Source organism: Marmota flaviventris, chromosome 7 (genome assembly GCF_047511675.1).
Source record: "Marmota flaviventris isolate mMarFla1 chromosome 7, mMarFla1.hap1, whole genome shotgun sequence".
Taxonomy (NCBI): domain Eukaryota; kingdom Metazoa; phylum Chordata; class Mammalia; order Rodentia; family Sciuridae; genus Marmota; species Marmota flaviventris.
In genome coordinates this window covers 43604336-43629076 of record NC_092504.1, presented here as the reverse complement: position 1 = coordinate 43629076, position 24741 = coordinate 43604336, and the positions used below count along the sequence as shown (strand labels likewise).

Sequence of the window (24741 nt, the reverse complement as noted above, 5' to 3'; positions counted from 1 at the left end):
GGTGACACATCCACAGGCCGAGGCATTAGGACGTGGACATCTCCAGGGAATAGTTATTCTGCCCACCACAGGGCTCTGCGTCAAGGAGCAATAGCTTACTCAACTCGAAAACCGATCACTCTATCTGCCTCAGTGGAAATAGTTGAGGGAAGTCGGTGGGGGACAGGGAGGACAGAAGAAAAACAGGGAACAGGTAAAGAGGCTAAGGTGAAAACTCAGGGGGAAATGATGAAGGTTTGGACTGAGGGAGGGAAGGAGGTAACTATGGAGGACAGAGTTGAGGCTGGATAATGTGGCTGGGGTTTTATGTATCAAACTAACTGTCAACAGTCCCAGTTGTTCAATCAAACCCCAATCTGGGTGTTGTAGTAAAGATATTTTACGTATGTGATTGAAGTCAGGAATCAGCCAGACACAGTGGTGCAAGTCTGTAATCTCAGCTACTCAGGAGGCTGAGAAAAGTTCAAGGCCAGCCTGGGCAATTTAATGAGACCCTGTCTCTAAATAAATAAATAAGTTTTAAAAGTGGGCTGTAGATGGGGGCTGGAGTTGTGGCTCAGCAGTAGAACGCTTGCCTAGCGTGTGCGAGGCCCTGGGTTTGATCCTCAGCGCCACATAAAAATAAATAAATAATGGTGGAATGTGATGGTCATCATGATACAAAGTACATGTTTGAAGACTTGAATTGGATGTCAACATACCTTATCTACAAACAGCGATAAGAAAAATTGTGGTATTTTGTGTATTAAGAATGGTAATGCAAAAAACAAAAACAAAACAAAGTACATGTATAATGGCATAAATTGGCATGAACATACTTTATATACAGAGATATGAAAAATTGTGCTCTATATGTATAATAAGAATTGTAATACCTTCCACTGTTGTCATGTATTTAAAATAATTAATAAATAAATAAATAAAGCAAAGGTATTGTGTCTAACTACAACTAAAAAATAAAAATTATTTTATTTTTCTAGCCTCCAAAGACCAAAAATCTCAGTATTCAGGATGAATAACATTTTAATGTCACATCAAAATTAATGCAAAATAATCCATGTTATACAAATATAATATATAATATATAATATAATATAAATATTATATATAATATATAATATAATATAAATATTATATATAATATAATATAAATATTATATATATATTAAAGTGGGCTGTAGATGTAGCTGTGCAGAATACCACTGTGGGCTGTAGATGTAGCTGTGTAGAACACAGTCCTGGGGTCAGGGGGAAAGTCCCTAATCAACTGATTCGTAGCAAAGGGATTATCATAAACGTAGGGTGGGCCTATTTCGATCAGTTGAAAGGCCTTAAGAGCAGAGCCAGCATCCTGATGAGAAGAAAGGTTGCCTGTGGACAGCAACTTCTGCTCATGCCCAAGAGCTCCAGCCTGCCCTTCCTGAAGCTTGCCCTATGGATTGTGGGCTCACCCAATCAGCCCCTGCCATTACATGAGCCACTTCCTTTCAATACATCGCTTAACAAATACCTCTGACCAGTTCTGTTTCTCTGGTTGAACCCTGACTGATCCAGACCCTGAGCAGGTTTTGTACACAGAGCCAACAGTATTAAGCTAGAGGACTGGAAGTGGGATGTGGGGAAGGAAGGAGTCAAGGATGATCCTGTCTTTACCCTGAGCAGCCAGCAGGATGGTTCCTTGGCCTCCTGAGGGAAGAATCACTCACACAAAGGTGCCTGAGAGAGCCTTTGGAGTGACAGGGAAGGAAGATACCCCCTTTCCCCAACAGGCCCCTTGCAGAGGGAGGCTGAGCCTGGCTGGCCTGGAGCAGGTGAGCCCCACCCAGGGCAGAAAGTAGGGGATAAAGTGACCACTGTGCTCCAAGGCACTCATCCGGAAATATTGTGGTTTTCCATTGCATTCTGGAATCCACAGGAAAGCGAGAGCTGAGCTGTGCTCTGCTGTGAGTCCCACATCCCCTGCTGGTCTGCGCTCTGTGGGAACCAGTTAGCTGAACTCTGAGCCAAGAACAAGCAAGAAGAGCTGAATAGAGACTTTATGAATAAATGTTGCTCTGTGGGCTGCCGCTGTCTGGTGACGGAATGGGCTGTACTTGAAAGTAAAAAATGAGGGGTTTGATTTTCTGTTGTCCTTGTTTAAATCTTCCTGGAAGGTAGAAAAGAAAAAAAAAAATAGTGTCTGTCACTTATACTGTTCTGATTAGTGAGGTAGTTGGGCCTCTGACCCAACCTGGCACTGAATATTTAAGAAATAGAAGAAAATTTTCTGTGAGTCTGGCAGCTCTGACAGACACCAGGTGGCAGGCTATTTGGTACCAGTCCCACCTCCTCCCTTCCAGCCCCCAGCAAGCAGAGCTCCTGGGGCCTGCAGAGAGACAGCCCAAAGCCAGCTCCTCACGGATTCCTCTGCTCCGGCAGAGAACAGGGCACAGCCTTAGTTTCGACCTGACATTGAGGCTCACTAGGAGCAAATCAATAGGGCCTCTTTGATGGGAAGAGAGCCAATATCCTGCTCACTACGAAATGGCAAAACTTCCACATCAGAAAGAAGAGGGATGGGGAAATGTGGATCAATGTGTACTGAGTTATGGTTGGGAACAAGAAGTCACCGTGGGCCATTGCACAGAGGGGTGGCTACTGATAAGAGGGATGTACATATCAAAACGCTAGCAGAAAGGGTTTTGAAATTTCCCACCATATAGAAATGGTAAATGTTTGAAGAGATAAATAAGCTTGAGCCCATTTAAATATTATGCAATGTATATATGTATCAAAACTTGCCACGGTATCCCAGTAATATGTACAATTTTATGTTTTCATATAAATTTTAAAAAGCATTAAAATTCTAAAGTTTTTAAATTTCATACTAAAAGGTACTCCTTTGGTTTTTTTGTTTTGTTTTAAAAATTCCTTCCTTCCTTCCTTCCTTCCTTCCTTCCTTCCTTCCTTCCTTCCTTCCTTCCTTTCTTTCTTTCTTTCTCAGTGCTGAGGATTGAATCCAGGGCCTCACACAATCTAGGCATATGTTCTACCACAGATTTAGGTCCCCAGCCCAGGTGGGGCTAATTTCTAGAGACTTCTTTCTCCTCCTCCCTCGATTCTAGATTGGATGGTCGACCAGAAGTCACAACCACACTGTTTTGTCCAGAGACGAAGCTGATGGTGGTTCTTTCTTCAAAAGCCAAGTCTTCAAGTTTCAGCTGGACTTCAGGTGATTTCTGTAGGAGCTTTACTTTCTCTCCCCCAAAATACCCACAGTGGAGGTGAGAGTACAGAAGGTCTTTAGTGCCTTTAGAACTGCAAAGAAAATGAGGTTCTGTTTGTTTGTTTGTTTGTTTTGTTTTTGTTAGTTTTTGTTTTGGTCCCACCTCCTTCTGCCCTTGACCTCTACAGGAAAAGAAAAAGCCCTGGGGATTCTGCTGTGGAATAATAACATGCATCACACAAGATCTTTGGATTAAATAATTTGAGCCAAAGTATTTTGGAAGCTGCCAACAGCTTCTACAGCTGAAATGGACAGAAATATTGGCTGTAAGCCAATTCAGAGCCACTCGTGCATGGCAGGTGAAAAAGCTGAGACAGCTCTGCAGTCCCTGGGGGTGGGAGGCAGACAAGGGGTATGTAGTAGGGGGAGATGAGAAGAGGGGCCTCCCAGTGGAGAAGGTAAGAAGGCATTCTTGGCTCAGAGAAAAAGCTAAAGGGATGGAGAAATTTCAGGTAGCAAAGTTGAAAGTGATAGTGGGGTCAGAGGGTGTGTGGGGTTCCCCTGCTGTTTACTAGGCCTGTTAATGTACAAGGGACCCCTCAGGGTTGAGGTCTTGTGGGAGGGTGTGCACACCCCAGAGGCCTATGGGAAAACTGACCCAGAGGAATACTTGCTGTCTTTTGTCTTCAAGCATGCGGTGAAAGACATCCAATGAAGTGCTTCTTTTAATTGGAAAAATGAAAGGGAAAAAAATCATAAGGTTGCTAAAATCTAGGTTAGGTTTTTATTGGTAATCTCTTATTGTGCCTAATTTATAAATTACACTTTTCTTAGGTATGTGTAGAAAGGAAAAAAAAAAACATAGTATATGTGGGGCTCGGTCTTTTCTGTGGTTTCTGTCATCCCCTGAGATTGGAACACATCTCTCATGCAAAAAAGGGGGACAACAGTATGTGTCTCCGGGCAAAAAATATTTGTTACATTCTGATAGTTAAACTTCTTTTCTGATGATCTCGTGGTTTGCATGCTACCAAGAAGCCTGCATGGGGGCAGGGGCATGTCCTTCCCCTATTTCAACTATTCCCACAAGTACCTGGCAAAGGAAAGTGTGGGCGGGAAGCATGACAGCAAATTGCCTTGGAAACTTGGAGAAGAGTGAGCTGCTGGGGAGGATGGTAATGAAGCAAATGTGTGTTTACTGGTTATTATACTATGGCAGGCACAGTCCTGTGTATCCTACATGTATGAGTGCATTTAAACCTCAGTACCATCCTATGAGATAGGACAATTATTTTTGCATTTAATAGATGAAGAAGCTGAGACACAGAAGAGGTAAGTAGTATTCCCAAGTTCAAATAGACTGTCTAACTGCATAAATTTTCCATTGAGTGGATATGGTAAACTTTTCCTATCTGTCTCCAATTAGAAAATGGGGCAGTAACATGCTAGCAAAGGTGAACTGTATTTGTTTGAACTAAAGTGGCTGATAACGACAGAGCACTAGAACTTAGAATGCTAGAATGCTTTTGGCCACTATATCAGTAAGGATGCTTTTGGCTGTACATAACAGCCTATCTAACCACAAATTGTTAAATAATAAACTCTTGTTATTTTTATAGGAATAAATTTGGGTGCCGTTCAACTTTAAAAGTTTTTGCCGGTGATGTCAGCAAGCATCTAGTTGTTTGTTTTGTTTTGTGTTGTGTTATGTTTTGCTTTTTTTTGACTCTGCCTTCCTCAGTGTATCAACCATGTCTCCCTCACACTAGCAAGACGGCTGCAGCAGCTCCAGGCATCACAGGTCAAAAAGATTAGATGAAGTTAAGGTATTTCTTATAAAAGACTCAGCAGATTTTGCAAGTAATTGGACCAATCAGGTATCATATTTATGCCCTAGCTTTTAGGGACTCTCAAACATGAATAGCTGAAATTCTCAGCTCTGTGAAAGGACAAGCTTCTTCACTAAACCAGAAGGAGTTACAACATGGGATGTCATGCCACTGATTTGATTACCTATTTACTGGTATTTCCCCCCTTTTTGTTTATCTCTAAGTTGAAGACCCAGAGAGAGAATAAAACAAGGTCACAACTTAGTGCAAACTGGTGAACCACGGCCCAAAAATCCAGAGCCAGCTCCAGGCGTGCCTGTGCCCTGAGGCTGGGCTTAAGATCTACAGAGCTGGAGACAACCATTCCTGCTGCTGGCTGCTGGATTCCCTGGTGCTATCTGGTATCAGCTTCCAAGTCCCTGAGCTTGGTTCAGCTCTGCTCTCCCCACCTACCACTTTGAAAGAATCCATTTCTGGGGCTGGGGATGTGGCTCAAGCGGTAGCGCACTCGCCTGGCATGCGTGCGGCCCAGGTTCGATCCTCAGCACCACATACAAACAAAGATGTTGTGTCCGCCGAAAACTAAGAATCCATTTCTGTTTTCCTCTCTTCAATCTCATTTCCTCCTGCTCCCTCTAAAGAGAGAAATTTCCTAGTGTAGGAAAGATTTAAATGGGGTCATACCCTCTTAGTAGAGTTTTTGTAAAATATTATAAATAAATTTCCTCGTGGCCACCAAAGAGAAGTGCTGCCAATTCCCTGCACCAGGATGACAGAAATTGTGCTTGTTGGAGTCCATGTCAGCAGGACCGGGTCTTGAAGTGTGGTTTAAACAAGCCTGGGCTCTATTTTTCTCTCATATAGGAGTCCAGACCCTTCAGGTCTGGTTAGAGGGACCCTCGGTCCTTGAACCCCGGCTACTCTTGTTTTCTGTTTTGCTGCTTTAACAGTCCACGGAGGCCCTGGGGCCATCCTATCTGCCTTCCAATAGCAGGACAGCCAAGGAGGAGTGACCGCCCCGGGGCATGGGCCTTCTGCCATTCAAGAAAATTTCCTGGTTGTAAATATGATATATTTAAATGAATTTCCTGGATATAAATATCCTCAGCACAGCATTGCTTCTTTATATTCCATTGGTGTTAACTTGGACACGTGGAGACCTCTTGCCACAAGGGCAGCTGGGAAATGGCATTGTATTAGGCAGGGTTGTCTCAAGAAGTAGAAGCCATGGATGTGTCTATATAGACATTGGCTCATCTGATTACAGAAGCTGGCAAGACCCAAACCTCAGGGTGGATTAGGCAGAAGGAGACCCAGGACAGCTGGTGTTCTGGGTCTAGTCCAAAGGCAGCGCTGGAGAGCCAGGAAAAGTCAAGGTTGCAGATGAAGTCCAAAGCAGTCCACTGGAGAATTCCCTCTTCATAGGGGCTTGCTCAGGGCTGTCGTTTTGGTCAATCAAGCTTTAGACTGATTAGATGAGGCCCACCCATGTGATGGAAGGCAATTTATTTCATTCAAAGTTCACTGACTTAAATGTTAATCTCAGAGAATACCCTCACAGAAAAACCCAGAATAACGTTTGGCCAAATATCTGAGCCCACTGTGGGCCTACCAAGCTATCACACATAGTTAACCATCATAGGTATCTCTATCTTAGTTAGTCAATGGCATCTTCACTTTAGGTCAACTGTGTCAAGTGTCAGCGAACTGCATCCACAGGACAGATCTGGCCCTCCTCCTGTGTATGTAAACAAAGGCTGTAGGGACAGACACAGCCACACTCCCTTCTGTACATAGTGTCAATGCCTGCTGTTGTGGTATACAAAGACAGGGTTGAGTAACTGAAATGAGACCACAAGTAAAACCTAAACTATATACTATATTCCACCCTTTGCAAGAAACGTTGGCTGACTTCTGTTTCAGGTGACCTTATGCCCAGTTAAATACCAGGAGTCTGAAGGCAGGTGGGGTGGGCAGAGGAAATAGTAGGAGGCAAATAGCAATCTCAGCCCACAGAACTGGCTGCCGAGGTGTTCTAAGAAACCTCCCAGTTGCCCAGCAATAACATGTTGTCAAACAATCTGTGATGTACTGACAGAATCGTAAGGAAGTCCAAGTCTTTTTGTCGGCTTTCAGGAACTTACTGGATTAAGTTTAGTGGAGAGAAATGATCTCTGGACTCAGGGCTGAATCGAGGTTGATTCATCAGCCACAGGACCAAACTTTTCAGAGCATCAGTTTTCTCCTCTCTAAAATGAGCATGGGGCAAGGGGTGTAGCTCCTTAATGTCAGCTGGGCAGGGCCATGAAATGTGGTACAGTGCTCGCCTAGCACACTTACGGCCTTGAGTTCAATCCCGAGGACTGAAGAAAAACAAAGAAACACTCCATAATGAGCATGATCTTATTATTGCTTCATTGGTTTTGTTGTTGTTGTTGTTTTCAGTGCTGGAGGTTGAACACAGGGCCCTGTGCATGCTAGGCTAGTGCTCTACCACTGAGCTACATGCCCGGTCCTAAAAACAACAATTTTTTTTTTTTTTTAGAGAGAGAGAATTTTAATATTTATTTTTTAGTTTTCGGCCGACACAACATCTTTGTTTGTATGTGGTGCTGAGGATCGAACCCGGGCTGCATGCATGCCAGGCGAGCGCGCTACCGCTTGAGCCACATCCCCAGCCCCTAAAAACAACTATTAATTGAACTTGATCTATGTGCCAGGCCCTGGGTAAAGGCTCCCTCTGTGTGCACCAATTTACTGAATCCTCACAGCCACCCTACAAGGGAGGCATGGTCATATCTGCATTTTCAGATGAAGATAGAGAGAGATTGGGTATCTTGGCAAAGAGTACCTCATTGGTTAGTGCGGAGGTGTGGCCCAGCCTGGTCTGTCTGATTTCCTAGCCCAGGAGCGTGACCAGCAGGCTGTCCACCACCTCCCCACGTCAGCACCCTCCAGCCATCTGTGTCTTTGCTCCTCTGGCTACAAGACATTCCCCGAGTAACTGGAAAAGTAGAGCATCCGCAAATCAAAGGCTAATAGGTAATACAAGGCTGCAGGGTGGTGGTCAAGAGAGTGGTATCACAGGTCCCCCTGCCCTGGAGTGGGCAGAGAAGGTGTCACAGCAGGGATGGGCCAAGTGGGGTTGTGGTGGGTGTGCAGGGTTTAGAAGGCTGGAGACAGGGTGCCAGGCATGGGGAATGGAGTGGGTCAAGGCTGGGAGGCAGGAAAAGAAAGAATGTGTTTAAGAAATAGCAAGTGGCTAGGCGCAGTAGCACATGCCTGTAACCCCAGAGGCTCATGAGGCTAAGGCAGGAGGAGCGTGAGTTCAAAACCAGCCTCAGCAACTTAGTGAGGCCCTAAGCAACTTAGGGAGACTGTCTCAAAATAAAATATAAAAAAGGGCTGGAGGGCTGGGTTTGTGGCTCAGTGGTAGAGTGCTTACCTAGCACGTGTGAGGCACTGGGTTCGATCCTCAGCCCAACATAAAAATGAATAAAGAAAATAAAGGTATTGTGTCCATCTACAACTAAAAAAAAAAAAAAAAATAGAAAAAAACAAAGGGGCTGGAGATTGGCTCAGTGGTTAAGCACTCCTGGGTTCCATCTTCATTACATAAAAAAAAAAAAAAAAGGAAGAAAGAAATTGCAAGTCAACTTGCTGGCTAAACCATAGAATTCTCACAAAAGAGAGCAGTTGGGAAATGCAGATTGGAATTTAATGAAGAAGGAGCTCAAATGCTGGTCTGAGGAGCTGCACTTCTCAGCTGGTTGACACTGGGTGGTCACTGGAGGGTTTTGAGTGAGATCACTGGCAGAGGCAGTTTCTTCAGGAATAATGTGGCAGGAGAGATGACGGGCGAGAGGCTGGGAGAGCAGGTAAGAGGCGTTTGCCATGATCTAGACATGGGGTCATGAGCACCTGGAGCGAGTGCTAGCACAAGGCGGGAAGGAATGGGAGGGGTGTGAGAGACGCCACTGCAGCAGAGCTGAGTGACTGGAGCTGGGAGGAGGGCACCAGAGGGACAGGGATGACACCAGGACTCAAGCCTGAGTGACTGAGAATATCCCACTCCCCGGGAAGCCCGTGTGCCCCCATCCTCCTCGAGATCTCTGTTCCCACTGAGCACCTTCACCGGCTCAGCATTCACCAAAGGTGCCTGCGAGCTCCTGGCCGTCTTCTCTACCCTCTTGCTGCCTCCACCAAAGAATCAGAGGCAGAGGGCAAAGCATGGGCTTTGGGTGGAAGAGCGAGGAATTGAAATCTGCTCAGCCTGTTACTAGCTCTGTAGCTGTGGGCACATTTCTTCATTTCCACGTTTCTCTTTAGGGTTGATAATATCTACTCGATGAGGCACAAACACCAAACATTTAGCACTGTCTGGCACACACTAGATGCTCAATAATAACGGTCAATAAAAATGTGCTTGCTCTGCGCACTGGTCTAACTGCTTACGAATACAGCCCTCCTCGGCATCTGTACGGGCTGGGTTCCAGAACTCTCACGGGTACCAAAAACCATGGACACTCAAGTCCTTTGCATAGAACAGTTACAGTATTTGCATATAACCTATAAGAACATCTTCCTGTACACTTTAAATTACCTCCAGATGACTTATGATACCTAATGCAATTTAAATCCTTTGTACACAGTTGTTCAACTGTATTGCTTAGGGAATAATAAGAAAAAGTCTGTTCGTGTTCAGAAGCAACTTTAAAAATATCTTCAATCCGTGGTTTGTTGAATCTGCACATATAGAACCTAAGGATATGGAAGGCTGACTGTATACACTTGTTTATTTCACACAACAATCCCAAGCAGTGGCTGCTACTCTGACCTCCAGGTAAAGGAATGAAGCACAAGGAAGGCACAGAAACTGCTGAGGTCACAGGGACTAGGTGAGGCTGAACCAGGGCTGTCCAGCTCCAGGCTCTGCACTCTACCCAGAACTTGAAAAAGCTCAGGCTGGGGCTGGGGCTCAGTGGTAGAGCGCTTACCTTGCATGGGTGAGGCACTGGGTTTAATCCTCAGCACCACATAAAAATAAATAAATAAAGATATTATGTCTGTCTACAACTAAAATATATATATATAAAAAGCAAAGCTCATGCTCACACCAGCAGGAAGTAAGAAGAGCAAAATGTTCTCTGTGAAGGGGATATTAAAATAATTAACAACCAGCCAGGTGCGCTGGCACACGCCTGTGATCCCAGCGGCTTGGGAGGCTGAGGCAAGAGGATCACAAGTTCAAAGTCATCCTCAGCAAAAGTGAGGCACTAAGCAACTCAGTGAGATTTTTGTCTCTAAATAAAATACAAAATAGGCTGGAGATATGGCTCAGTGGTTGAGAGCCCCTGAGTTCAATCCCCGGTACCCCTAATCCCCCAAAAAAATTTTTAAAAATTAACAACCAGAGTGGCAAAAGCACCCATCTGTGAGATTGGCCTCTGATCACATCCAGGAGCTGATCCTTTAGGTCTCTTTTGGTTGCTGGACCCTGGGGCAGGTGCAGGAGGGAGTGGTCCCAGGGGAGAGTGGAGTTAGAGGGTTGGAGAAGAGACTCAGGATGCTCAGGGCCATGGCTTTCAACAATTCATATAGAAAGGGTTCATTAATGTTAGAGTCAGGATGGCGCCTGGAAAATGTTAGAGTCTGTAAACAAGTCTGGATGACGCCTGGCAAAATGCCAGAGGGAGTGGTTTGAGAAGTAACAAAAGCGAGCCATTAAGTGTGGAGATTCCTTATTGGTTGACTGATGTATCTAGTTTATGCTAATTAGATAAGCTGTGTGGAATGTATAAATATCGCTCCTGTCCTACAGTAAACGGCTCCCACTCCTGCTGTATCAACATACACAAGTTGTTCGTCACCCCCCCCACCCCCACCCCCACCCCGTTATTTTGCCCAGCCAGCGGGGCTGTGGCACATTAACTTTAGTATGGCAGTGTGGGTGTGTCCCAGCTAAATACCAGAAGTAGTTGTCATTTATCAGGGTCCTCGGATCAACCTGTGGACAAAACTATGATGTTTAAGGATATTCTCAAGGTTGAATATTATATGGATATATGTCTTTATTGTGAATCCCATGCTTATGTTATTTCTTATAAGAGATCTGAGGTAGCTTGTAGTAAAAAAAAAAATCCTCTAAAATAAAATCATTAAAATATGGAACTAATAAGTTATGTGTGTTAAGGTTTTTTGTTATGCTCTGAATGTCTGTGTCTGTGCAAAATACCTATGTTGAAATGAATGTCCTCTAAAGGGATGGTATCAGGGGATGGGGCTCTGGAAGGTAATGAAGTCATAAGGGGAGTGATCTCACAAAGGGGATTAGTGTCCTTCTAAAAGGCATCCCAGTGAGCTTTCCCGCCCTCTTCTTGACATCTGAGAACACAGTAGAAGACAGCTATCTATGAACCAGGAAACTGCCCTTCCTACATAGTCTGGTCCTTAGACCAAAATATTAGAGAGAGAAACAAGATTTTGTTATTTGAATCACTCAGTCTGTAATTCAACTATGAAGACTTGAACTGAGTAAGGCAGTTTTATACCTAAGAACCTAAATTAAGAACACACAGTGAAAATGAGGTCTAAATTTGACTCTGAGATTCCTAGTGGCTAAGATAAAATGAGAAATAGGATGAGTTTCCTACAGATTATGAAAACACACCTGAATTCTGAGAACCCTATGCTTAGAATTTAAGTGTGAGGGTCAAGATGGCATTTTGATGTGAAAACCAAAATTCTTATCCAGAAAAAGGCCCAGTGAAAAGCCCCTAGTCGGCTTTGAAGTGGGTGACTGACTCTGGAGAAACGCCCAGAAAGGCCTGCTGGGCATCAGGAAAGGCGAATGGGATTTCCATCATGCCTTTTGCTTCCATGGCCTCAGAGTAGAACAGTGGTCCAAGTGAGCACTTTAAGTAAGATAATTTGATTTCTCTCTATGCAGGCATAGGCAGGAGGAGCAGATTAGAGAATTTCCTAAGTTTTAGAGGTGTTGTGTTGTCTTCCAGGCCACATAGAGTTGTCTCTGCCTGACAGCACAGAGTTGTCTCTGATTCTGTCCTGCAGCACCTTGCTAGCATGAAGGAAAGCCCATAAGGTTCGCTATGATATTTATTAAGAACTGATGCTCAAAGGGCGCGGTGGCTCATGCCTTTAATCCCAGTGACTCAGGAGTCTGAGGCAGAAGGATTGCAAGTTCAAAGCCAGCCTCAACAACTTAGTGAGGCCCTAAGCAACTTAGTGAGACCCCCATCTCAAAATAAAAAATAAAAAGGGCTGGGGATGTGGCTCAGGGGTTATGTGCCCCTGGGTTGAATCCCTAGAGCAAAACAAACAAATCGTAAGAAGCTTACAGTGTCTTAGGACTAAAAGGCATGATTTCCACATCATTTTCATTGCTGTCCATGTGATCTAAAATTTCCCAGATGTCAGCACATTGTAGGTTCAAAAGGGAGTGCACCATGGTGCCCACACCTGCAGACTTGGAGTTTCACATCCCAGGGGTTCCCCTTAAGATTCTAATAAGCTTTCTCCCACTGGGTGTCTGCTGGGCAATGTCCTGGTGCGCTGGCATCTGCAAACCCCCTACCCTCCTTTCCCCGGTGACCATAGGACAAAAGTGAAAGTGGGCATTTAGCTTCTAGGAAGAAAAGACCAGGCCATGACTATTCCTGGGCTTGCACAGGACAAAGATTCAGTTCATGAAATGGCAATCACCTGGCTCTGGTATTTGTGATATCACCTTGTGCAGGTCACCTTGGTGCTTTTTGTTTTAATTTCCTTTACTAAAAATGTCAAGAGTTCTTACATCTCACAAAGATGTAGTGGGAACTGGCTATTTAACGATTAGATGGTATTTTGAAAGCATCAAGTATAAAATAAGCGCCAGGACAGGAAAACCAGAGATTTGTGGCTTTCCTGATGAAGTCATTGGATATGCTTGCCTTTTTTTCTTTTCACTTTAAACATCAAAAGGAAATAAATTTTTAAATGTCTGCCTAGTACTGAGAGAGAAAGAGAGAGAGAGAATAATATTAAGTCCCCAAATCAATAAAATGCTCCTAAGCCTGCAACTAAATTGTTGCATAGGTGAGCCCCAGGTTACAAGGGCAATACATTCTTGACAAATCCTATGTACCTTGAAGCTATATAATGAAAGGTATTAGGAGAACATAGAAACAGCTCCAGACATAATCTCAGAGACCATATCAGAAAATAGGAGACACCTTATGGGTTGAGTTGGGCAAATTCATATGTTGAAGCCATAACTCTCAATAACTCAGAATGTGTTCTTATTTGGAAATGGGATCATTGCAGATGTAATTAGGTAAGAGAGGAGATCACATTGGAGTAGGCTAGGCACCATATCTGTTATTACTGGACTTGGGGGAAATTTGGATGCAGACACACTCACCATTGGCCAGGTGCAGATGAAGGCAGAGGCCAGCTGATTCATCTACAATCAAGGAACACGGGTGACCACCAGCCAAGCACCAGATACAAAGGAGAGGTGTGGGACAGATCCTCTCCTACAGACTTCAGAAAGAATCCACCTTCAACACTACAATCTCAGATTTCTAGCCCCCAGAACTGTGAGACCGTACATCCTAATGGTAAGCAACCCCCACCCCCCACCACACACACACACACACACACACACATTACACACACACACGCAAGGCATGTAGTACTTTGCTATGGCAGCTCAGGAAACTAATAGAACAAACACACTCAACTGCTTTATGGTGAAGAATCAGAGGATAACTTGGAGAATAAGGGATTGAAGGCAATTGACACAAGTTCTTCAATACTTTTTCTATTCATTAAAAATTTATCTGGGTTAATATGTTATTTTCTTAAAATACAAATATTTTCCTAAAAGGCGATGGTCATTAGTTATTTATGACTGATGTTATGTTGTCTTTTCCAGAGATGGCCACACTAGCTCTCATCTTACATTGCCCTTTTAGAAACTTGCCGTTTCTCTATTAGAAGGTAATGTCCTGATTTTCCTCCCTCTGAATGTAGATGGGCTGTGACTCACTTGTAACCAACAGAATGTTATAGAAGGGAGGGTACATTTCTAAGGTCAGTCATAAAAGTTGATGGAGCTGCTGTCTTGGGAGTAGGGTCTTGCACTGGAGCATTTAGTTGCCTTGATGTCACCATATTGTAAGGAAGCTCAACCTGACTCTTAGAGAGAGACCATGTGGAAAGAAATTGCTGAGACTCTAAAGACAGAGATGCCCAGGGAGGCCGCAGGGACTCCAGCCCCTCTTCTATTGTGGCTCCAGCTTTATCTGACCCCAAGCCAAATTTCCCCACAGAGCCCTCTCTGAATTCCTGATCCACAGAAACCAGGAAAGGTAACAAAATGACTCTTGCTCATTTAAGCCAGTGGGTTTTGGGATGACTGATTATGTTGAAGTGGATAATGGACATGCCTTATTGCATTACTCTAATAATTAAATTTCTTAACATTTAAATCAAGTATTTCAGAATTTCATTTTCTTCAGGAAAGGATGGGAAGCATAGGAGAAAGAATGAGGTGGTAACCTAGAAACATCTACTTTTGTAGAATTACCCCAAAGTCTGGGGGTAATTCTCTGAGCCACTAAAAGCAGTCAATATTGCTCTCTTTGACATTCTGCCCCTTGGTTAACTTAGAATGTAGATGTCAAGGAGGTACCTTAGGAGTTGAAACCACTAACCACACTCATTATGTAAATCAGTGAATTTACATAAATTGCAGAGACCCTTTTTTCTTTCTATTTCCAAAGGTATTCTAATTATGCAAAATTGTGTCCCCAACTGCCATGGACTCGAACAAGTTCATTATCACTGGCGCCAGAGTCTTGCATGTTGAATTTTCCAGCTTTGGCAGACCCTTATTTTCAATCAGAATCTGGCACTAATTTAATGATCTTTGCTTCATTTGAGGTGGGGTGGGAGGGCCAGGTTGGTAAAGGTCTTTACACATGGAATAATCCCAGCCCTTGGCATATAGTTCTGACTCAACTCAGCTCAATTATGAAAGATCATTCCCCAATCATTTCCTTCCGGTCAGAGAAGCCTGGTCCCTTTGACACTCTCGTGTTCTAAATCCTCCCTCTCTGCCTGCAGCTTGTTTTCTATGGTGTCTTTGATTAGGCCTCCTTCTATCAGGGCATTTGCATTAATAATCCCTTGCCTCTCTTTTGTTAATGGAGTTCTTGCCTGCTGCTTCTGGTCTCCAAGACAGCTCCCAGCGTTTAGTGCCAGGAATTAAGATGCCTGTGAAATCCACCCTTGCACTGCAAATGCCTTGCAAGGGAGTCCTTAGAAAACATTGACTTCTTTTCCTTATTGAGCCATGAAACAGTAGTTACTGGAAAACAGTCATTCAGAACGTGGTTAGAATCTCTGTAGACAATAGCTGAGTAGCAACAAAGAGGCTGAAAAGAAAAAGCTTCATAATCCCTTATTTGTGACTCCCAAATGGTAGCTGCTAAAAGTGACTTCTGCAAACAGTCATTTACTCTTTATCGGATAATCACAGGGCTGGGAGAGCGCTTAATCCACCCTTCTGCATTAGCTAGAGCCGGGGAGGCTTTCTGAAGAGTGTTCTGGAATCCTCAAGAGCTGCCCTCATAAGTACACTTGGAAAAGTCAAAGCACATTGTGGGGGAGGAGACATTTACTCCTTCAGACAGGGGGCAGAAAGATAGGATTTTTGTCACCTAGTCTTCCACTTCTTTCCTGAACCTTTAGATGCAGTTCAACTCTGGTCCTCAAACACACTCTATGAGATTGCTATTATTATTATCCTTATTTCACACTGAATGAAACTAAGTCTCAAAGAAGTTAATGTCTTGGGAACGAGAGAGCTGAAGGAGACTGGCCAACCATCCTGGCTTCCCCGGGACTGAGTGGTTTTCCGGGATACAGGACTTGCAGTTCTAAAATTAGGACAATTATGGAAAACTAGAAAGGTGGACACCACAGGTTTGAACCAAGTCCAATCTGTCTCCAAAGCCTCTCCTCTGAAACCCGACACAACCCTCAATTGTTCTCAGCCTGAGATTGGGCTCTGGGACATCAGGGCATCTACTGGCAGTACCATGAAGAAGGCAGAGTCAGAGGACAAAGTCAGGTGTGTCAAACTGGGACACCAGGTCCTCACACAGGTTATTCAGAACCCACTGGAAAGTCTAGTCGGGAAGCTGACTCTCTAGAGAGGTAAAAGCTAGATGCGTGAGTGTGCACCATTATTTATGTAACATGCCACATCAGAAGGTGTTCCAGAAGCAGCTATAAATCATCGACAGCAGACCTGCCAGGCCTGGTTGCAGAAACCTCAGAGAGGGCCACAGAGGAGGCAGATTTTTACTGAACTGCTCTGGGGCCTCCTCCCCATTCACCTGCCCCAGAAATGCTTCTCTTGGAGGACAGGAGGTTAAAACAGAAAGGACCTCAGAGAACGTATCAGGTTTGCTTCCTCCTTAACACAAGGAGGAGAGGATGAAGGTATGAACTTCTCAAAGTGACATCTGCCTCTCCATCTTGGTGCCTCTGGGGCAGAGAAGGAGGGAGGAAGAAAAGGGTCTTGTGGCTTCTAGTCAAAGCTCTCCTCTGTTGGCGGTGCATGCCTTTAATGCCAGAGATTCCAGAGGCAGAAGCAGGAGGATTCCAAGTTTGAAGCCAACCTCATCCACTTAAGGAGATCATGTGTCTCCAAATAAAAATAAAAAGGAGGGCTGGAGATGTGGCTCAAGCGGTAGCGTGCTCGCCTGGCATGCGTGCAGCCCAGGTTCGATCCTCAGCACCACATACAAACAAAGATGTTGTGTCCGCCAAAAAATAAATAAATATTAAAAAAAAAAAGACATGCTCTTAAAATTTTTAAATAAATAAATAAATAGATAGATAGATAAAAAGGAACTGGAGATGTAACTCAGTGGTACAGTGCCCCTGGGTTTAATTCCTAGTATAAATACATATGTACATACACACATACATTAAATTTTGAAAAATCTTCCCCCTCTCTGGCCTGCTGCTCCATGATTTAACTTAAATCTTAAAAAAAAAAAAAAAAAAAAAAGAGTTTGGTATTGGGGATTAAACCAAAGGATGTGAAGCTATATCCCCAGTCCTTTTTATTTTTTATTTTGAGTCAGGGTCTCCTGAAGTTGCTGAGGGTCTTGCTAAATTGTGGAGGCTAACCTTGAACTTGCAATCCTCCTGCCTGAGCCCCCAGCTAGTTGCTGGGATTCCAGGTTTGAGGCACCTGACTAGCCTACATCAGTTTCAACCCTTTCTTTCTCTACTGTGTCAAACATGTACTTAGATTTTGCCTTGTCTTTGTCTCTCAACTTCATTTTTTTGTCCGCTCAGTCTTCCTTTCCCTGTCCTCTCTGTGGCCAAGTAAAACCATGAGTAGAATTCAAGCGACTTTGGTGGAACTTGGGGTCAGGAGCACCCAGTGTGGCTGAGGCAACGCCTGCTCTTCATCTGCCACCTGGGGCTCCGGTGAGACGCGTCGGAAGTGGCTGCAAAGGCTGTGCTGCACAGAGGTTAGGAGTGCAGACCAGGAGCCCAAGGGACCAGGGGGCAGACGGGCCAGGTCTCCTGCCCGGCCAAGGAGCCTTTTTCCATAGGATTCTGTTGTTCTCCGCCCCAGCTCCTGGCTGGCTGCTTTCTCAAAGCACAGAGACCATCCCTGGAATTTCAGGAGGGGTGTGGGGACTCTCCTCCTCCACACAGGGGATTGCCGTTGGGTGGGTGGCCTCAACCCACAGCGTCTTCCCGTCCTTCACCCAGGGGACCGCCTCTTAGGTGAGGCACCGCCCCCGCCCCCTCGAGAATGATGCCCTGTGCTTCTTGGCAGCTTCTGCCAGCAGCAGCGAAGCCCTGGTGTTCAGGAAAGGAGCCAGGATTCGTAGGTGAAGAAAGAGACCTCCTCCCTCCCTCAATCCATGGATGGGGGTGATGTCCGTTCCCCCGTTATCCAAGGCTGCCCTCCTCCAGCCAATCACCTGAATGAGATGACAAGGAAATGAGCTCATTCATTATGAGCCTGGAACCTGCTCATGCATTAGACCCTGGATGAGGAAGCTGAAGAAACTTTGGTTCTTAAGCAGAAAGGTGAACACAATTAGGGTCACCCCAAATGGAACAGCTCTGTCCAGGCGCCCCTCTGTAACAGGCACTGCTCATGGGCCACCCCATCTATCCACCAGGCATCGACTGACTAGGGCTCCATGAGGACACAGTGGGTCAGATGAAATGATGGAATCCACACCTTGAATAAAGCCTATACAGTTCATTGAAAGGATGACGGCATCATTACCATGTCAACAACCAACTACCAAGAATACCTAGTGTAATTACGTCTTGACTTTCACTCCCCGCTCACCAGGGATCATGAGAACTCCTCTACCAGGAGAAGCCAGGGGAACTGTCTCTATCAGTGGGTTGGCATTCAAATTTTTCTTTGTGCAGCTTCTCTGTCATCTGCCACTCCCCCCTCTGCTTCTTCCACTTCATTGGTCCCAGCCAGGTTAGGCCAAGAAGGGCCCTAAGTCAGTTAGAACTTCCAGAGGTCTGCAGATTCAGTCTCTGGGTCTGCAAGTTCATATTCTAGGGGCAGAATTTGGGGCAGGGATGCTCCTATCTTCTGACCGCACCTCTTCCTCATTTGCTTTCCTACAGCTCAGATTTTGGTCCTTGGGAGATTTGTACATTGTGAACTTGCTGAAATGTCAGTAATTTTCTGTCTCTTGAGGAATGGCTTCTGTCTCTTTCCACCATTGTTAGTTCCACATTCCCCCTACTATAAATTAGCTTCCTGCACCATAATCTCTATTTTGGGTAGGAAAAGATTAGCTGCTCCTACTAACCAGCTATCACTCCCTTCTATGTGGCTCTACCAATGCCCTGGTTCGCTATAGCAATGAGGAGTTTTAGATTTCACTAATTTTTATTTATTTATTTATTTTGGTACTGGGGATTAAACCCAGGGGCACTCAACCACTGAGCCACATCCCCAGCCCTATTTTGTATTTTATTTAGAGACAGGGTCTCACTGAATGCTTAGGGCCTCGCCATTGCTGAGGCTGGCTTTGAACTCGTGATCTTCCTGACTCAGCCTCCCAAGCCGTTGGGATTACAGGCCTGCCCCGGCTAAATTTTACCAATTTTTTGTGGATTTCACAAAGATGACTAGGGATGGGCTTGGTTGTAATCATTAGCAGTAGCTACCATTTTATTGGGCATATATTATGTTTGAGGCATTAATGCTAAGTGCTTTGCATATATTATCATTAATGTTTACAACACATCTCTGAAAAAATATCACTACTCTCATTTTACACATAAGGAAACTGAGGCTGAGAGAAGTTGCCCTGGATCACATAGGTGGTGAACACAAGTGAATCCGCATGATTCAAAAGCCTTCACTCTTTCCTGTCCACCATTCTCCCACTCACTCACCAGACATATGTTGAGCATCTGCCATTTCCCAGACAGGCTCCTCCCCTGTGCAGCTGAACAACTAGCTTATCTTTTCTCGCATTTCTTTTGATCTTTGACCATGTAGAAAAGAATGCCCAAGGTCTGTTCTAGAATTCCCAAGAAAAAGTCTAGAACAGCAAATAGAAGGGTAAGAACGAACTATTTGCCTGTGTTCATTTGAAGTTTGTTGACGGCAGAGAGAGGAACTGTGAGAAAGGTGTTTCTAGTTGGCGTATTCCAGGCAGTGGCTGAGATAGATGCAAACGTGGATTAGGAAATCCCACTGAAGTATAATAGGCAAGAGGAGGAGTAGGGCAAATGAGTGTTAAAGCATTAAAGACTGTGATGCTATCTTTTTATAAGTATTTGCAGTATTGGAACCAACGTTTCTAAGAAACCAACAACATCACCGATCCCTCGTGGTACCAAAACAAGAGGCTGACGGACTGTGTGCTGGTCTCTAGAAATCAGTAGTGACATAATGTTCAAAACCTATAAGGAAAACCCAAAACAACAACAAAAATGTCACTGAAGCCAGTTACTTCCCTTGTTTGTGAGTCATTCAAATACTTTTAATTTTGCTGAAAGGCAGGGCAAGCTTTCCTTGTTAAAAACAAACAAATAAAAATCAAGCTGATATGGTGAAACCAAATTACCATGCTCCGAACTAAACTAAAGCAGTTTTGGTTATCATTTAAATGACTTCCTGGATTGGCAGAACTGTTGGTAGCACTTTTCTACATCTCCCCTATTAACTGCATCCTAAGCTATTTGTCTAAGGAAGGTAAATCCTTCCCTTGTGCCCAGTGAAGAAACTATATCATCAGCCTGATTCATTTCCTTTTTGCAAATGATGGACTTAGTCAATGTAGTGGCCATTTACCCTGTTCTCAGCAAGGACATGTAAGTGGAAGTCTGCACATGGCTTCTGAAAAGATTTTCTACTCTTAACAAGTAAAAAAAAAAAAAAGATACTTAGGAGAAATCCCAGGCACTTTCCTACTTGTCTTTGGATGTTTTTGCTTAAGGATGTGATGCACGTATCTACTGCATCACATGTCACCATGAGGGGAGACAATGCTGCTTCATTGAGGTCCACAATATAAAAGAGAACAATCTTGGTGACATACAAACTGCTTTTTGGTTTCATCTCAGTGATATGCTGGAAAAGGAAAATAGCTTGAAGCCAACACATCATGTAGGAGCAAAAGAAATGTATCTGACTGAACCAAGATGAGACTCTATTGTTGCCAAATTCCAAAGGAATTTAGAAGCTGAGCAAATAGCACATATTTATTGAGCATCTTCTATATGCCAAGCACTGTGCTGGATGCTGGGTTACAAGAGTGGACAGAGCAGACAGAGTCATTGTGATCCTGGAAATCATGTTCTGGAAGACGGGTGATAAACAAGCAGAAAATTAAGGATAAGAGGAAACATTCATAGCCAACTTTCTAAATATTGGCTTAAAATAGTTCTCAATATAAACCCAGACTCTGAAATCAGAGAGATCTGCATTCAAATCCCACCTTCACCATTTACTCTGACCTTGGGAAAGTTATTTAATCTTTCTGGGTATCAGTTTCTTATGGGCAAGATGTTGATCACCAAGACACTAATTCACAGACTTGTAGGGAATCAGCGAGCAAAGACTCTCTGTGAAGTGTTCCACAAAGAACCTGTCACAATTGTCCTTCTAGATTTTAGAGTGTCATCATCATCATCATAATAACTAATGCAAGGCATTGTGGGTGTCAAGAGATGAAAATACATATACCCTGCTCTCAAGAAATCTGGGGGCAAGAATCCAGATCTGTCCATAGAACAGTTGGCAGTTACACAACTAACAGGGAGAACCAAAGAATCTCCTGGTGACCAGGTAGGGTGCTTTTCTCCATACACATATTATAACCATAACCTACCCTCTTTTGCAAGAGGGAAAGAAATATTCTGAATGATTGCCGCTCTTCTTTCATAATACGGCTACTTTCCCAAGAGAATCAAGTGGGGGGTACATAAGGGTTGCCATTTAAGGGTTTGTGCTTCATATCAGCAAATACACACAGATACCCCCACAAATGATCTCACCAAAGCCTGCCCCTTTCCCTCCTCTTCTCCATATCATGCCCACTTCATGTGTTCAGTGTGCTGCAATTGACTGTTAACTGCTGTATCTAGCTAAAAGAAAAGATAAACATCGACCAGCTGGGTCCTCACACCCCCACACACCCTCATTTTTAGAAACAGTTCCAGGGATAGTCACAGGAGACCCTGAGCTCATTCGTTCACCTTTGGTGTGCATCTTCCCATAGCCTTGCTCACACACTGCCTTTTGATTGGCAATCCCGTGGAGAATCTTTCAACTCTTAGATAGGAATTTCATTAGCAAAGGAAGGGCAGGGGAAAGGAGGAGGACAGCATAGATGCGGACCGGGAGTGGGTGAAAACAGGGTTTGAAGGGGACCTAAAGTTGTTTCATACTGGCTGCCCTCTCCTTTAATTGTTCCTTTATTTGTACATGCGGTGTCCAGAGGGAAAACCGCTTTTCATTAATTGGGCAATTGTCCAGGCACTGAGCTGGGCATCCCGCCTGCAGAGCCACATCAGTCCTAAGCTTTGAAATGAAGTGACATCTAACAGGAAGCACATTCCAAATAGGGAAGTTGAGGGAAAGGGTCCAGGGTCCTATTTCTCTTCCCCTTCTTCCTGCAGCCGCATCTTCCATCCAATCTTGAAGAGTCTTATTTGGATAAGTAAGAGGACAGGGATGAGGAGGATGGGAGGAGGGGAGAGTTCCATGGGACTCTCAGAAGTCACCGTCTGGGTATCAAACCTGAATAACCAGGAGAGACGTACCCTCCCCGGGCAGACTGTTTCCCTCCTGCCCACGCTGCAGGTTTTTCAGGTCCTTGCTTGAGCGTGCATTCACTGGGCGTAAACAAAAGTGCTATCAGCAGCTTGCGTCAGCCAGCCAAGCTATTTAAGCAGGCAGGCATCAGCAAACGCAGCTTCCAAATCCAGGGCTCCCCTTGGCCACTTGCACGTAAGTAACTTTCATTCTCTGCCTTTAATGCAGAGAATGAACTTGCATAGAAACTAGACCAAAATGCTATAGTTACCATGATAGCTTTTCTGTTGGAAAAGGGTGGATGTGAAAGGGAGAATAAAAATGTAATGCCTACCCCCAGCAGGGAGCCAGAGAATGCTGCTGGAAGTAAAACACCAGACCCCCTGCCAACAAACATGGGGTTGAGCTGACTTTGGATGAAGCAAGGGGGGGAGTCCTGTTGGTCTTTTGGCCAGCAGGTGAGGTGTTTTCTTTTTGCTCTCCCCCTATTAAGACACTTTGAAACCTGCATTTGTGTAACTGCCAGATGCGTAGTTTTGTTATTTAGAAGCTGATAATTGCTACTGTATATTTCAGCCTTTTCTAAGATCAGTTTAAAAATTTTTTTTGTATGTGGGATGTATAAGAGGGGGCATCTCTGGATTGAGTAGAGATGGCTTAATGATGAATTTGCAGTGTTACTTAGTATATTTTTTGTTCTCATTATGCTTATAAATAACAATGAAAGTATTGATCTTGTTTAAGATTAAGAGGGCTGGGGATGTGGCTCAAGCGGTAGCGCGCTCGCCTGGCATGCGTGTGGCCAGGGTTCGATCCTCAGCACCACATACAAACAAAGATGTTGTGTCCACCGAAAACTAAAAAATAAATATTAAAAAAAATTCTCTCTCTCGCTCTCTCTCTCTCTTTAAAAAAAAAGATTAATAGAAATCCTAAACTCTGGAATTTTCAGGAAATGGAGGTTTGTGATTTTTTAACTCTGGTATTAAGCTGGAGGAAGAGCCCTTGAATAAAAGGACTCATGCCACACAGCTTAGATGAGAAGATGTGGAAGAGAAGAATGCCAAACGTTCCCAGGCAGTAGACAGCGCCTGGAGTGTTTATCACACCCTGAGGTTAACCCTGTGTAGGCATAACCAACCAGGGCCGGGGGGCAGAGAACAAAATACAGGTACCAGGGAGGCAGGGAGGGAGAGAAGGAGGGAGTAGATTACAGAGGATTTATAACTAGACATCATATTTATAAAATGCATGTAGGATATTAAAGGAAGACAGTGTGGCATTCATTCCATAGCTCAGCCATTTGGGTCTAGAATCTAGGGATTAAGAGACTGGCAGAAGCCAAGGATCTTTCCCAGGTATTCAGCCCCCAGCCGCTTCCCCTGTCCTCAACACATATCTAGAAGCTCACTGTCTAGACCCCTGGAAGTCCACAGACCCTAAATTAAGATACCTTGGTTTTAAATCATGCTTTATTTTTTTAACTGGGAAGAAGTGGAAAGTTAAAACCTTAACTCGATGGGCACTTCTTGTTCACCAAACTGAAGCTATTATAATTTTACAAAGGCCTTTTTTTCAATCCAACAAATAACGATTAAGCGGTTTCTCTGAGCAAAGATCAACTGGGGGCTGGGAGGAGGAAAAAAGAAATAAAAAAGACCCTGGTCTTGAAATGTAAAGTCCAAGGATGTAATCATAAGAAGCAACAGTATTTACTTATGATTCAATTTGTAGAAGACACAAACTCATCTGTAGTAGAGGAAGACAGATCAGGGATTGCCAAAGGCACAGGAAATTTGGGAGGCTGACAGATATGTTTGCCATTGTGACTACAGTGACCATTTCTTATTGTGAAAACTTATCACTTTGTATACTATGAACACTTACATTATTAGATGTCAATTACAGCTCAACAATACTGTGGCAGTACTGTACAATATAGTTCTTTTTTACAATTAAATCAGCCAATGTAACATGAAAATAAACTATGAGTAATTTTGGAGAAACTAAAGACATAAAGTGGAGGAATGAGAGAGTCAGGATATAGACCTTTTAGGACTAGAAAGGTCTGTAGAGATCATCTAACTCAAAGGTTATTGGACCTGGAGAATCTTTTTAAAAACATCAGGACTCAGCCCCACCCCAGTGCAATTAAATCAGCGGCTCTTTGGTGGGCAACTCTGACCTTGGTTATTTTCTTGGTTTTTGTTTGTAGTACCAGGGACGGAAACCAGGGCATCACACATGCTAGGCAAGCCCTTTACCACTCAGCCATGTCACCAGCTCTTTTATTGTATTTTTGAGAGGATAGTAAGGCCCAGACAAGGGGTGGGGATGGTCCCCCAGCCCTATGACCAGTGTGT

The 24741-nt window shown here is 44.1% G+C and overlaps 1 protein-coding gene and 1 long non-coding RNA gene across 2 annotated transcripts in view; one reads left to right on the top strand and one right to left on the bottom strand.

The window, feature by feature from the left end:
• LOC114094892 (uncharacterized) overlaps positions 1–24741 on the bottom strand; it is a 78756-nt gene that overhangs the window by 28492 nt on the left and 25523 nt on the right. The window lies entirely within an intron of this gene.
• The window catches only part of Hopx (HOP homeobox), a 30584-nt gene continuing 28351 nt past the window's right edge, over positions 22509–24741 (top strand). Inside the window, exon 1 of the mRNA XM_071614309.1 lies at positions 22509–22573. The gene's annotated coding sequence lies outside the window, so the exon portion shown is untranslated. The remainder of the gene's footprint in view (positions 22574–24741) is intronic.